Genomic DNA, 14,600 nt, shown 5'->3' on the forward strand with positions numbered 1-14,600 from the left:
TGGCCACTCAGCCCCTCTCCCATCAATCCTCCCAACAGAACCTATGGAAACATCAGCACTTAGGGCTTGGAAATGGAAAAGTGATTTATTTTTCGACTGTGTATCACAGATGGTGGGAAAGCCTTTGTAATGCTAATATAATATCACACTGTGTCGGCCTAGCTCCGCGGTTTGCTCTGTGTACCGAGCAGCCGAGCTGTGGAGTGATTTAGCGGTATGGAGAGAAAAAGACCTCCCTCGGCTCGCACTGAAAAGGCTGTGTGGTTGACGGGTCCTGCCGCTAAGCCCGCTGTGATTGGGCCGGCCTCGACTTCTTTGATTCCATGGTCTATCCAGCCCTGTGTGACGTTAATTAACTCTGTCTCAGAATGTTTGTCACATTGTCCCTGTTTGTGGAGGAGGATTTTACCGAGATAATGCTAGTGTTAAAACAGCAGGAAGGATATAGTAGGTTGGAAGGGCATTCATTTTAGACCAGGATGTCCCCTCACCAAAAAAACAAACAAAAAAAAAAAACAACCGCAGCTACAGAAATCAGAATTTTTATGTGTGTAAAGATGTAAAAAAAAAAGAAAACGACATCCTCGAATTGCCAGATCTTTACCTCCAAATCCACTCGGCCCCCTCGGACCAGCCAGTCGTACGCCGCCTCCCACCCGACGAGCCACTCCTTCGCTGCGAACAAACCACATTCTGCCTCCATCCTGCACAGCCAGTCAGCTGCCAGGAAGGAGTAGATGGGCATTGATGTCTCTCTCGTGGCGGTGCGTCACATTGTGGTCTATTCGATTTCCACCCCTCCTCTCTGGTATTTGAATCACAAGGGGGAGCGTTTCATATCCTTGCTGGGAGAAGAAGGGGGATCTTGTCTATCTGAAAGAGCATGCTGGATTAAGGGGGTTATTTCCCCAGAGGGGGGGATATGAGAGCGAGTGTCACTCAGATAGCACTCAGTCTCACACTGGCTCTGCCTCGACGCGTTGCCAGGGAGCCCTGGCCTCGAGTGTTTACCTCTCTCCCCCTCTCTCTCCTCTGCTGCACCTACTTCCTTCCCTGATCCCTGTTTTTCTTCCACGGCCTTCCCTTCGCCCTAGCGGCTTTTGCCTCCTCCTTTCCCCTTTCTCCTTTCCGCCGGCATTCCGCTTCCCCATCGCCCGCGCCCTCTTTCTCTCTGTGTCTCTGTGGTCGCCGCCCTTACCCCGCTCGCTGCCCTGCAGTTTCTCCACCACCCAACAGCGAACGTGGGATTGTACGCTTTTTTGAGGACGGCTGTTATTCCAATCACACCTCTGATGTACTGAGGGTCCTGGAACGTACAGAATAATTGGCATGTCCAAGCAGCTTGTGTGTGTGTGTGTGTGTGTGTGTGTGTGTGTGTGTGTGTGTGTGTGTGTGTGTGTGTGTGTGTGTGTGTGTGTGTGTGTGTGTGTGTGTGTGTGTGTGTGTGTGTGTGTGTGTAAGACAAAGAGAGAGAGCGAGAGAGAGAGAGAGAGAGGCTGAGTATGTGAATATGTTTGTCTGGTTATGGGGGGCAGGGGGGGGATACTACAGGTGTTGCGTGCAGGGGAGGCTGTTTCATTAATTAGCAACTGTTATGTGTTGTGTTTCTGCCCAGCAGTTTATTTGTTCATCTGCGTGCGATGTGACAAACGTAAAATGAATTACAAACGAACCCCGATACATAACAATAATGTTTAGTTTCCACAGCGAACCGGTACGTGCCGGGGAGTTCAAGTATCGCGGTTCTGCTGCTGCTCCCGTGGATTTGCTATGTTAAATCATCGATAATCTTGGAAGGCCTCTGCTGTATCGGGGTGTTTATGGGCAATTATGAGCATACGTACGTGCGTGGGTGTATTTCTGTTTTAGAAACCGTAAAACTGTGTACAGAGCAGCTGTTTGATAAACACACACAGACAAACACACACACACACACACACACATAGACACACCCAATCAACCCAGGGTCACGCGGGGTTGGAGGCCATGGGCCATGGGTCGTATATGTTCACCCTCTGCCTTCAGAGAGCCACTGACTGATAGGACTCCAGAGGTGATCATTGATACACATCAATGGAGCCAAGCAGAGCAGCTAATCAAGCATTTGCAGTAAAGGGCTGGGGACGAAGTGTCAGGGAAAATAAACCAGTGCTATCTGCTGGCAAACACATTGACACACAGGCCTAATGGAACATGTCTCCCATAGGGGCACTGCTTCATCGATTAGCCATTGATGGCAGTTGTAGCCAACACTGATATTGAGTGCGATTTCACTCAAGCTCTGCATCCGCGGAGGTTTATTTGCATTGAAATGAAATGAGTACAGTACATCCGTCTCTCTTTTGCAACATGTGCTCTTCTATTCTCAGCTAGGATTGGCCGTCTTGGGGCCCAGCGCCATGGAGACCATCATCGCCTCTAGTTCCGCTGGCCTTTACCTGTAATCCTGCCTCACTGCCTTAAGGGCTTCTCATTAAGTGAACTTAAGTGGAGTTATGTCCCTCTAAGTTCTTAAATGAACAAATGCACTCATACATGCATATACACATGTACCTGTACATACTTTATCACATGCCCACATGTGTGTGCACATGCATGTACTGTGTGTTTGCAAACACACACACACACATAGAAACGTAGACACTCATACACGCAAGCACACACAGTATATATATATACAGTATATATGAGCACGCCAATAGCACACAGCCTAATTCAGAGCTATAGCGCTAGATGTAGTGGAATGTCTTCGCCCCTTTGTTACATTTCTAACTTGCATTAAACACACACACACTGACACACACAAATGCATACACACAAACTCACTAGAGAAGAGAAGAAAGGCAGTGGCCCCTTAAATGACATAAATGTCAATTATTCTGAAGCTTATGTGAGAGAGGTGGAACAAAGTGGAGGTAATAAAAAATATTGATCATTTCAGCCCATAATGTGTCAGACCGATATTGTCATGGCAGAAAGAGGCAATGACAGAGTGCCTTTACGGGCATGTAAACCTGCAGGACATTATGTCCATGTGTTAGCGTTGATCACTGCAGTGTAATTGCCCTCGAGCCCTCATCCTGATTTACATTCAGTAAATCAAACAGGCTACACTGATAACTGTGCCTGTTGGAAATAATAATTGCATTTCAGATGGCTGACCTTTTTTGCCTGCCACTGCTAAGACCAGTCCATGCATGAAATGTGTGTTTTCACCCCCCCCCCCCGTTGAAGGGGGAGTTATGAGGACTGATCACGATTGGTAGGTTTGGCATTGTTTTTCTAGGAGGTGGTTCTAGCTCCTTGGTTTATTTTTTTAACTGTTACTCATCCATCAGCATGTTTACACTGTATTGAGTGGGAGCTGTGCCCTCCAGTGTGTGTGTGTGTGTGTGTGTGTGTGTGTGTGTGTGTGTGTGTGTGTGTGTGTGTGTGTGTGTGTGTGTGTGTGTGTGTGTGTGTGTGTGTGTGTGTGTGTGTGTGTGTGCACATGTTTGTGTATATAGACACATATGTTGATATCCATGTGTATGTTTGTGTCTGTGTGTGTATATCAATGCCCACGTGTGTGTGTGTGTGTGTGTGTGTGTGTGTGTGTGTGTGTGTGTGTGTGTGTGTGTGTGTGTGTGTGTGTGTGTGTGTGTGTGTGTGTGTGTGTGTGTGTGCTTGCAGTGCAGGCTGTATTCAGAGCCTCATTAAATATGCAATAGTTTCATAAGACTGACCCTGCAACAGTTTGAGGGGACGTTTGCAGTGGGTGGACTAAACATAGATTTGTTCAAATGAGCCGATGAATCTGTAATGTGAAAGTTTCCACAAATGTAGCCTCGGTGTTCGTGTCCGCTTATTGTGTGTTCCCTTGTGTGCTATTTGCAACCGTAAGGGGTTCTTTCATTTCTCTCACTTCATTTTAGATTTGCATGCATCCTCATTGTAATTCTGGTATTAAAATGTTACATCCTAATCATCCCAATAATTCATTTAATGTCACCACATTGCCTTATGACCAGACACATACGTCTAGTTGTCTGTGTTTGGTCAGAATGATCGTCCTATCTGCGCACACGCTCCCATGTACCACAAAAGAACAGCCAGAGTGGCGAGCGGTATCCATATGTTACTGTGTACACGGTGGCGTCTGTCTCATTAGCGGTGGTGCTGAGGCCTGGAGCAGCTCCATGCGCTCCGCTGGGATAGCTGATAAGGCCTGACTATGTGACCTTTAACAGCCTAATCAACTTTTAACACCTCGCCTACTGCCCGCCTTACCTCCATACGGCTACCCTTCCTTCTGTCCTCACTGATCATACCTCTTTATCCATTTCCACCGTCCCTTCTACTTTTCTTTAGGTTAACTCTAAAAGCGTAGGCAGAGTGTGTCCTCTCCTTGGCAGTAACGCTGCATTCACACGGGACACGTTAGACAGCAAGCGGCACTTTCTGAACGGCCCGGCATAACATGACAATATGTTGCTATGGTGATGTACAAAGACTCAAATAAAATATATAAAACAAAATAATTGTATGTCTATAATTATAGAAGAAGAATTTTAGTACTGCATGTAGCTATAAAAATGTAGCTTACTATTAATATTTTATCGCAAACTTAAATGAATGTTAAATTCCCTCCAAAACGTATTCATAGTTGGTTAACCTCACACACGCCGGCTATAAAGCATCATATTCATCTCCGAGCAGGTTTGACAATGGATTATTGTGCATTAAGGATATATTTATGGATATTGGTATGCGGCTTCGACAGAGGGCTCATCTATAGAGATCTGTTTCCTGGGAGTAATCAACAATCTGTTGGCTGAGTGATCAAATATGGCTGACCACCTGGTTTCCACTGGCAATAGAAGCCCTTTTAGTATCTATCTATCTATCTATCTATCTATCTATCTATCTATCTATCTATCTATCTATCTATCTATCTATAATTTTAGGAATCTGTTTGTCTGTCTCGCTGTCTGTATGTCCTTCGATTATCTCGACAACCATTCATCCGGTTTACTTTACACTTTGCACCCAAGGACGTGCAGTGTCGAATTTGGTGCAATCTGGACACAGGATACGCGTAATATTAATAAACTTTGAGTAAACAAGCAAACACTGAGCCGCTCTGTCCAGCTAGGGCGCTTTGTGATATCACCGTCATCTAATTCCACTAAGCGGGGTGATTTGTGACATCATCATCCAATATGGGATGCACGAGACGCACGCCTGGCAAGCGACGCTGCGCGCATTGCTAACACGAGGGCAGAGGAAGTGCTGGAGATGCGAGCCGAGTGCCGGGCTTGTGACCTTTAACGTCACACACGCGAGACACCCGAGTGCGGCGAGCGGAGCACCTGGCAGCCCACATAAACTCCACTAAATCATTGACTGAAGCAACCTGGACACGACTGATCCTCCTGAAGTTCTACAATGCCCATATTTTCCCATTTTGGTGCTTATTCTTTATTGCAAAGTTGCCTCTACATTTTGTCAAACTGTCCCATTTTGAACGGGCATGCACAGCGGTTTCATCTTTTTGCCATTAAAATGTCTTATAAGGTCTTCAATTTTGAACAGGCATTGTAGTAGTTCATATATAGTTATTATTATACAATTAATAACCTGGAGCTGAAACTTTACTGGACCAAGCGCGCCACACGCGACCAAATCCTCCGTCAGCCTTCTCACTATAGCACCAAACAGCCTCCATGCAATTAATAAATAGAAAAAACAACTTTTATATCAATCCACATTTTTTGTTTAAGCCATTTTAGTGCGATATTCCACAGAAAAGGGCATCTACCAGGTCCTACTCCAAAATCAGGGTCTCTGCCTTACCTACATAACATCCAGCTGTAATGCCATCGTGGAGGACGGCAAAAAGTTTAAATATTTTAACTTGGACGGCAAATACTGTGTACCGTTGCCGTTTTCCGGTGTTCTCCGGCAGCCTCTGGAACAGAATGCCTTCTTGCTGGCTTTAAATCTAGGAGAACTGTCTGTCCTTTTGATAAGTCTTTCTACCGTTAAAAAAGAGGAAGATATGTTTTAGACATGTTCGATTTGAGATACGCTGACAATAATTTGACAATATTATTTGAAAGTGATTTTTTCGTAGGTTGTTTTATATTGGGGCATGGTATTATTCAATAATCATTATGGGGGATTTTTTTTCAATATATATAAATATTGTTTCACACTGCTTTTATACTTAAAATACTATCTTGTTGAGAATACGATGTCAGACAAAAATAAATGAGGCGCAGCTTTCGGAGCTAGTTCTGTCAGACAACTCGATGACGCCACACGCTTCCACGTCCCTTATGTAACGGTCTATTTAAGCAGCCAATCCCTCTTTCCCTACCTGCTTTGCTTGCTGTGTTGCTGCGTTCCCTCTACCTCCCCTCCATCCACCTGTTGGGCTCTATTCTTCTATCCAATTGAAGCTCATCGCTCCAATATTTCAAGCTCATTGGGCATGCCCATGTTTTCTGTACACCTCACCCGGGAGTGATGAGCAGTAGAGGCCAAATGCGGATCATAAAGATAATTTGAAATCAAATCTAAGAGTTGTCTGTCAGAAATGCTAGTCTTTGGATTAAGCTACCTCATATTGTCAAGTCTATTGTGGAGGAAAACCCGGGTTATGGACTTCAAGAATGGAATTTAATAAAGTCCACTTAGTGTGCGCACTGCACAGTATCTGTTGCGCACACTGGGACTTGTAACATGGCTTTGAATTTCTTAACAAGTACAAACTTTTGACAAAGGCATCATTAACAGCGTGTGTTGGAAGAGATTTGGGCTTAGTAATAAGCAAACCTAAAGGGCCGAAAGAGCTTGGTGATTCTAGGTACTCTGAGTCATATTGAGGTTTATGTATATCCAATATTGCGTTATGGCATTGTGGTCTGGGGCTTTAAAGATGATCAGAGAGCTGAGTCTGTCCATAATAGGGCTAGACGCTGCACTTTAGATTTGCTCCAAATCTCTCCATTCAAGGGGATATGGACTGGGATCCCTTGAAGATAACGTGTAAAGAGGAACTAGTGTGTCTACGGAATAGTTTGATCAACATGCCAGATTGTGGGCTTACTAAAAAATTTTTCTTTGGGATAAAAATAATCACACCCCATGGAGGTAGAACCTCATTTAATTTTTTAAGGAGGTACCCCATAGCAAACAGCTTAAAATGCAGCATCAACCTGATCAAACAGAATCTCATGGTAAATTTAAAATAGAAGTGGTTGAGACTAGATATTGACTGGGACTTTGGTTATTGTAATATTGTGATATTAATGTTGTCCCTAAGGCTGCATAACAGTAAGGTAATGCAATTTTCTGAACTTCAGAGACTCTCCTCTCAATGCCTCTACCTGCTTGGATATAGATGTTCACATTACTAATGACTGGCAAATATGTGTTGTGTGTACCTGTAACCATCTTGTTAAAGCACCAGTTGTCATCCCCAAAATGTTGTGAAATGATTGATATTGAGGTATTAGTCGAATATGATGATCACTATGATTTGAATTTGTCAATATCACCCAGCCCCACTTCTCAGATAAAAACTGCCTGTGGTATGGAACGCCCTATTACCTCTTCTTCAGCAAGAAGTCAGAGGTCTTAATGTGCCCGGCTGTGGAACAGCGTCCTACCTCTGGCAATAGAGGAGTGTCGGTTCAGTGCTGTTATAAAATGATAATATAACATAACATTGAAGAAACTCCTGGGAGAAATTCAGGAAAACAGGGTTTCTAAAGTCTGTGACCTTGGTTAGGTAAAAAAATGAATGGATTGCTGTTGTATCGTACACTATATGGCAATTTGAGATCATTTTATACTGCAATGCAGAAGTCCTGAGTGGTGACAAAAATATCAAAATGGCTCTTTCAAAAATAGGTCTTTGCCACCAAAAGGAGGCAAATGGAGCTTTTTGTTTAAATAATTTATATTATTTTGAATATAGATGCACAGAAAGGATCGATATGAAATATTAAATTATAGAAATGAATGTTTATTTGGTTGTTATAACTCATGGCGTCACATCTCTATGAGTTTGTAGTGTTGTTTGGGCTGGTACTCTTTGAATTAAGACGCGGAGATAAATGTTGCATTCATTAATTTAGAATTGTGAATTGGAAATCAAAGAACTTGGGCTCATTAAAATAGTTTGTGTAGACCACAAAAGTCTAGAAAAAGGTCATTATAATATTTTCTGAAAGACGATAAACCTTAAAATGTGAAATTATAACCCACTCCTAGGTTGGTGCGGTTGTCCATCTTGCAATGGCTGTTTTATAATCAAAGCTTTTTAAAAGATGAGTGTTCACAAAATCCAATGAAAATTTACAGACAAATCACATACGCCTTCTATTTCCTCTCTTCTGTGAAATGACAAAACGATTATCAGTTTCTTAAATGTCGTTGCTAAACACTTGAATAAGTGGAAATCCAGGTCCTCAACTGAATGGTGGTAAGAGTGCCCGTGCAATTTTGCGCTCAAAATGGTTTGCTTGTGGCTGCAGATAAACATCCAGCTCAATAATCCTAAATCATCCTGTATCTCTGTCTATCAGCTGTCTGTGATTCCTGGATTCTTCCTTGCTCTGCTATTGGCGATCAGTATCTCAAGCAGCAGTCATATCTCTGCCATCGCCGTTGCCATGCAGGGGTTTTGAGTTGAGGGTTTTGATAAAACACGGCATCAAACAAGCTGTCAGGGAAGGTCTACAGTACCGTGGCGGAGGAGGCGCTGTTGAATTAAAAGATCGAGATAAGGGTTTTGCCTTCTCTCCATATGTCAGAGACTGTTGTTCGTCAGCTGCCGAGGCGTAGTTGTCATGGCAGAGTCGCTCCCGCTGTTGGATTTGCAGGGCGCCGTGGCCGAAACACAACACCGAAATGATCCTCGGAACCCTTAGGAGGGCTCTGTCCTTGCGGTTCCAACAAGCTCTGTTGACCTTCGATAACACAATGGTGACGTTTGTGTGAGAGACGGAGCTAGAGGGCAGGGTAGAGGAGTTTCTTCCCTAACCTATCATCTAACGGGAGAATGTCGACAAACCACACATATCCCTCGACTACCGTTCGTAGAGATTTGGAGATCAGGTCACACTGTTGAGAACGAGGTGTTCACAAAAACAGTCTGAAGTGTAGTAAACTGGAAAAAGTTTTTAGAATCGGGCATAGTAGAAGGGTTTCATTAAGATTCAAAGAGAAGTCTAGAGATGGAATGCTGGCTTTTAAGAGGAAAGATGTCATCCTACCTGTTAATTTGTCTGTGTGAGTAGGTTTGTGTTTGTCAGTCTACCTTTATGCAAGGTCAATGTTGAACATCATTATTATTTTGGATGTGTTTATTATGAGTGAATAAACACTATTGTACATTTTTTTTCAAGTGTTTCCTGCTTCTTTTTCTCTTCCCCATTGACAAGGCATTGAAGCATAGCTATATTACCATGCGATGCGTGTAAAGCAGAAGAGCCGTCCTGTCTGCAGCCAGCCGGTGAACCTGCTGAAACCATACACCTGTGTTGCAAAGAGGACTTGCCATTTCGGCTCTGTGTGATTGGATCACTGTTCCCTGTGGTGCTTTACTCAGCCTGAGAGGTCCTCTGTTGGGATCTATCCCTCGGCCCCTGATTCTCTCCTGCTGTTCGCACAATGGGCCTTTTGTACGTACGCACACTACTACCGCAGTGCTTTGCTTCGTATTTTCGGCAATTATACACAATCCCACACAAGCTTTCTCCCGTTTGCCAGTTCGTCGGAGGAACTGAAATCGGATCGCCGAGAAATGCAGGAAAACAGGGACACGGGAAGAGGCTCGCAGGAATTAGATTGCAGTGCCGATAAGTTCCATATAGAGCGCGTAAACATGTTCTTATCTTGTTATCCAGCTTGCACGTTAACGTGAGCCGTGCAGGAGGAGGTCGCGAAGGTTTTAAAAGGATAAATAAAAATCAAATCATTGCGTTTCTCTGGCTTTGCCCGTTCTCTGCTCTTTGTCTGTCTTTGGGCTTCCTGCGGTGGCGAGAACACTGCCACGTGTGAAGGAACAATGGAGGGGTCACAAGTAACAGCCATTTTCCTACACCTGCTGAATGCCTCTGAAATGAGTGCATAGTGATTGTGTTTCCTAATGTGTGGAGCATAAAGAGCGGTTTACAGCAGCAGAGTTAAATGGTTGTGCCCTGTGTGAAGTATTAATGATGTGGATGGATGAATCAGGTCGGTGGCGACCTGTTGACGGCGGTCGCGCCGCTTTTTTAAAGCTCCACCCAGACATCAGGCTTAACCGCTTGGCAAATTGGACATGCTTGTTGGCTGTACCTCCAATTTATGTGCACTCTCTATTGCAGTTAGTCCATCTTCATTATTGAAATGGCCTCTCGTCTGGTCCAGACAGTGAGGCGGAGATGAGAGAGAGAGAGAGAGAGAGAGAGAGAGAGAGAGAGAGAGAGAGAGAGAGAGAGAGAGAGAGAGAGAGAGAGAGAGAGAGAGAGAGAGAGAGAGAGAGAGAGAGAGAGAGAGAGAGAGAGAGAGAGAGAGAGAGAGAGAGAGAGAGAGAGAGAGAGCCCTAGAAAATCACAAATAATATGGAAAATAAACACATTTGAGGCACCGAAGCTGACTGCCGTGATGGGGGTGTTGGGAGTCCTGTGAAATGCCTGGCTGAAGTTCTCTGCCCCTACCACCATGCCCCCTCCACCCCTCTGTGTGTGAATGTACACCTGCCAGTGGATGCTGATGGGGTGGATCTTCAGCCTTGGGGCCTTTGTCTAACACACATGCCAGTGTGTAAAACCACACACACACACACACACACACTCATATACACCCACACATGCACAGGCATGCACATACTCACACGTACACACAGTCACACAACTCGCCTCACTAAACATCCTCCGCCAACTCTTGTTCAGGCAGGACCTATGATGCGTCCCCCCGTGTGGTGTGAGTGAACTCGCTGCCGTGCGACTGTCACTCTGGTGCACCGCTCATTAGCTTCAGTTCATTTTGAATAGGTGGCCACTTCATCTTTCCGGAGCCTGCCAATGTTGTTGGAAGGATTGTGAAATCATCTGACAGGGGATGTCTTTTTTTGCAAAAGCTATGAATTGTTTGTCTCTAGGCGGTCACAGCTCCTCTCTATGTATGGGGGAGGAGAGGGTTGTAGCCAGGTCTACCTAGAGGGTCTTTTTAGTTTGTGTAGCACACGAGCAGACTAAATTGGTTTAGAAGATAATTACCCACTGACCCAGCATGCACGCAACTGTAAACTGAAGCTGGGGTTCCCTTCAGGTACAACTCTTCTGCTAGCGCTCCGGTCAGTGATCAGCTAATAACATTTAGAGACAAGGAGGGTGAGAGAGATGGTCCTTGTTTGCGGTCTACAGCACACCGCGTCCTTCATATTGTCTGAAGTCCCTCTTAATCTCCCAAGCATCCCTATCACACCACAAGAAGATCATGTTATTAGATCCCTTCCCGTGGCTCATTTGTCATCCTGCAGCACCACTAGCTCCTCCAGACTGAGGACTCAGAGACCTGAAAAGAAAGGTTCAGGAGCAGAAATAAATCAATATAACTCAGAGGGAGACCGCGGCATCAAGCACCTGTAACTCCCTAATCTCTCGTTCCCATTATTTTCCACATCTTTCTACATATCTACACATTTGATTAATGTGTTTTTGTGCCTTGTTTTTCGAGCCTTCTCTGTGCCCCATAACAACACCACACAGGATCCAGGGCGGTTTCAGCGCACTGCCGTTCCCGTACACATGCGCCCACCCAGTTTCCTGTTTCTCTGCATCTTGGAAAAGTAAAAAGTTGCCATCTCTCACGGTCTGCAGTCGCTGTCATCTCTTTTATCTCTCGTCTTTGGGCAGGTTTCAAGGCTGCCGAGGCTCGCAGTGAGAAGGAGGTAGGGGTGGGGGGAGTGCAGCTAATTACAACAAACAAATATGCTCAGAGCCACCTATGCAAGTTTTCATAGGTTAACAACTCTGCTATAAATGTTAAATGAAGCTTAAAATAGGACAGTGTGGCATACAGTTTCCATAGTGATCTCTGCAGGGATTTTTTGTGTAGTTTATTGGTTGGCAGAGTTTAAATTAATCTTAGACAAGAATCTGCAATGCAATTAGAGCAGAAATTAGTGATTGTTGGCCAACTGAGGAGCCTCTTTCATGACTTTATCATGTTCTGAGCTTTCTTTAATAACTGTGTGTGACAGTTCAGTCGGCCACACGCCATCCGAGTGATGTTTTTCGGGCCCTCCAACCCAGAGACACAGGCAGAGATTTTGCAAACACACCGATTTATTGTTGAGGGTGGGCAAGATGTAACAGCCCAGGAGTAGATGGAAACTTGTCATGACGGAGGCTCTCCCCTTGTGTGTGGGGGGATGGGTGATTTACCTCTTGCCTGTTGATTGCTCTGCCGGGCAACAGGTGTACAGCCACCCTGATCCTTGGCCCAATTCCCTAGACCCAAGACAAGTCTGGCTGCTTAAACCACACCACACCCCCACGCCACACTATGCATGGATAAAATCGGCATGTATTGTTCCTTTATGTATTTGGGTCTGCATTAGACATATATCACTCATCAGACATACATCAAACACGACAAGTTCTCTTGTACTTACCTTTTCTCTCCCCTTTCTCTTTCTTTTATCTGCTGTCCCCTTTCTCCTGTCTCTCAACAGGTGGGTCTGTCAAAAAGCTGCATAAGAGGTACAATGCTGAGACCTTTTGATGGACGCACTAAAAGACAGCAGTCTCACATTTAACGTGAAGACTCTAAAACCAGAGGATGCCAATACAGAGGAGAACACAGGTGAGAACATGAGCTGTCCTGGAGGAAGAACCAATACTGAAATGTTTCTCTCAAGTTGTCTTTGTTGACAACTTGAGAAAATAAACATACTTTTCCCTGGAATTATTCAGCAATCATTAGATTAAATGCCTAAAAGCCTAATGAAAAAGTTCCTACAAAGCACAGGGAAATTTGAATCACAATCACTAATACCAAATACCATGGAATTGGTTTCTAGAATCACTGTTCCTTCCTTCTTAAGCTAATCCAAGAGATATGGAGAACGTGAAAGGCAACCTGTCTTTTTTTAAATTTAACTGAAAAGAAAAATATTAAATACGACTTTTTAAGCCATTGTTAATCCTTCTGTTGATTGTTCCATTTTGGGGGAAATATGACGTCATCCTTTTCCCATAAAATACAATAAAGAGAGATATGGAAGTTTACACTTGAACCAAAACTCGCATGTACACCATTGGGGAGGAAATTGTCTTTTTTTCCTTTACAGGCTCACAGGTTTCACCAGCCTGCTCTCTTGACTCAAATAATTCATGAATGATGTGTAGATGCTATAACCATCGCTGACATCAAATAGACTTTGATCAGCGGTGTGAATCCGGCTACAACAGCAGTGTCTGTAGAAGAGGATTAAGACCTACAGCCTCACCTGTTACTAGCCCTCACCGGTCTTAAGCCCTAGTGATGCGGCTTGTTTCCCCAAGACTCCCTGAGCCACTACCTGCTGGGCCCCACAGCCTGCTTCTTCCCAGCCCCGACCACTCTCCGTGCCCTGCACCAGCAACCCCCTAGATTGGGTTTATTTTAGCATTTCAGCGCTGCTCCGGGTTAAAGGGGGGGGTTCTAGCCGACCCCCCACTGTTAGAATCACACAGATTATCCACAGCATTAGCCTGTGTCTTAAGGAGTACCGAAAAGAAAGAAAGGGGGTGATGGTGAAGAGGGTTAAAAGAGAGAGAGAGAGAAAGAAAGAGGGCAAAGGAACACAAGGAAGTGTGAGAATAAGACAAGGAATGGGAGCAGAAGAGCAGTAAGGCTGAAAGTGTCCCCATTGAGCAGGAATAGGGCACCTCTCAGAGGAGGATGGCTATGAATCATGCCGCAGTTCCTCACCCCTTATTATGGACACCCAGTACTGCAGCGATTGATCCCCCCCAACCCCTCCCCACCCTCATCCTCCGCTCACCAAATGTCATACAGGGAAGATGGAAAAGCAGATAGTGGATACCTCTGAGTGGCTGAGCTGCAGAATGTCCAGCTCATGTAAAAGCCTCCGTAGAGTTTGGATAAGGAGCACGGACATTGAGCATATAGTCGATAGAGAGAAAAAATATGTAAAAAAAAAAAAAAATGGGGAGAAAAGGCATGATGAGCAAGATGACAGGTTTCAGAGAGCATTTAGTGGAGAATGGGAGTTTGTCGGACATTTGAGCACTTTCAGACTCTTTCCTCATGAACTCATTAAAAACAAAATTGATGCAATTCATCACGGCAGATGTTAATCGCACAAAGTTCTCACAGAAATATAAATAATTCCCTTTCTCTATTATGATGGTGTGAATTGTGAGCCAGTGGGAAAGTAAGAGAGGGTAGGTTTTCACCAGCAGGCGTATGTACAGTATATGTTTGTGTGTTGCATCCCCGATCCTCTTAATAGAGGCTACAGTTGCCAGCTTGTCTTCCCTCCTCATGTTAGCACTCATGCCCCTCGGTGTGGCCTTGTACCCCCCACTTTGCCCCCCTAAGCGCCCTGACAC

Source organism: Zeus faber, assembly GCF_960531495.2.
Source record: "Zeus faber genome assembly, chromosome: 10".
In the NCBI taxonomy this organism is placed as follows: Eukaryota; Metazoa; Chordata; class Actinopteri; order Zeiformes; family Zeidae; genus Zeus; species Zeus faber.